A 1,020-nucleotide genomic window follows, 5' to 3' on the forward strand; every position below is an offset into this window, starting at 1 on the left:
TGTGTGTGTGTGTGTGTGTGTGTGTGTGTGTGTGTGTGTGTGTGTGTGTGTGTGTGTGTGTGTGGCAGGTTAACAGCAGCACAGGGCTGATTAGCCAAAGGTGCTAATTAGCGAGGTGCAGCTAGCCGCTGTGGTCCACAGCTGGAGGCGTGCGAGTCTCAGAAGACCAATCAGAGCGATTTATGGACGATCGATGAGTGAACTGGTGGACCTGGGTGTGTTTACCTCGTGCTGCTGATTCCAGGAGAAAGCTGCAGCGGGTTTCATCAGCAGAGGGAAACAAACCAAACGTCCTGAACACTAAAGAAGAAAATCGTCTCCGGGGTTCCTGCACTTCCATTAAAAATGCTTTTTATCTCTCGGAGTCCGCGCTGAGTCTGAGAACTGGAATACTGGAAGACTTCCAGAAGGTTTGACTTCCTGATTTTCAGCTTTCCTCAGTTTCATAGATTCAGCTAAATCCTGCAGTCAAACCTGTAGTGATTCATCAGTAGTTACCTCAGCGTTACTGAAGCACCGCAGACGCCGCTGTCACGCCTGGTAATGTGCTGATGTCAGCGTGCAGGCTCACCTTTGAGCAGCAGAGGAGTGAAGGGGATCAGCGGAGGCCTCAGGCTGGTGATCAGGTCTCTGTAGGACTTGTGGTTCCTGGACGGATCCTGTGGGACAGCGTGACGGTCAGAGCGTCATCGTTCTAACTCGGGTCAGAAAGCATTAGAGATAAAAACGTGTGACTCACCGCGATGCTTTCAAACTGCTGAAACTGCTTCCTGAACTTCCCCGGCAGACCCTGCACACAGAGAGGACAGCAGTGAGACACTGACGGACACATGGACACACATTTATCAGTGCTTCACACGGTCAGCGCGACGGGTGAAATACGGACAAACGGCAGGGAGTCGGTCAGGCAGAAGGCGCTGCACTGCAAAGTTTCCTAATGAGTGCTGACCGGAAGTGAAAGTTGCTGGTTGTAGTGGGAAGGTACAACTTTTCCACCGCTTCGAAAACAGTTGCAGAAAA

The sequence above is a fragment of the Pundamilia nyererei genome, unplaced genomic scaffold (assembly GCF_000239375.1).
Source record: "Pundamilia nyererei isolate P.nyererei 1_Seehausen unplaced genomic scaffold, PunNye1.0 scaffold00394, whole genome shotgun sequence".
NCBI classification, from domain to species: domain Eukaryota; kingdom Metazoa; phylum Chordata; class Actinopteri; order Cichliformes; family Cichlidae; genus Pundamilia; species Pundamilia nyererei.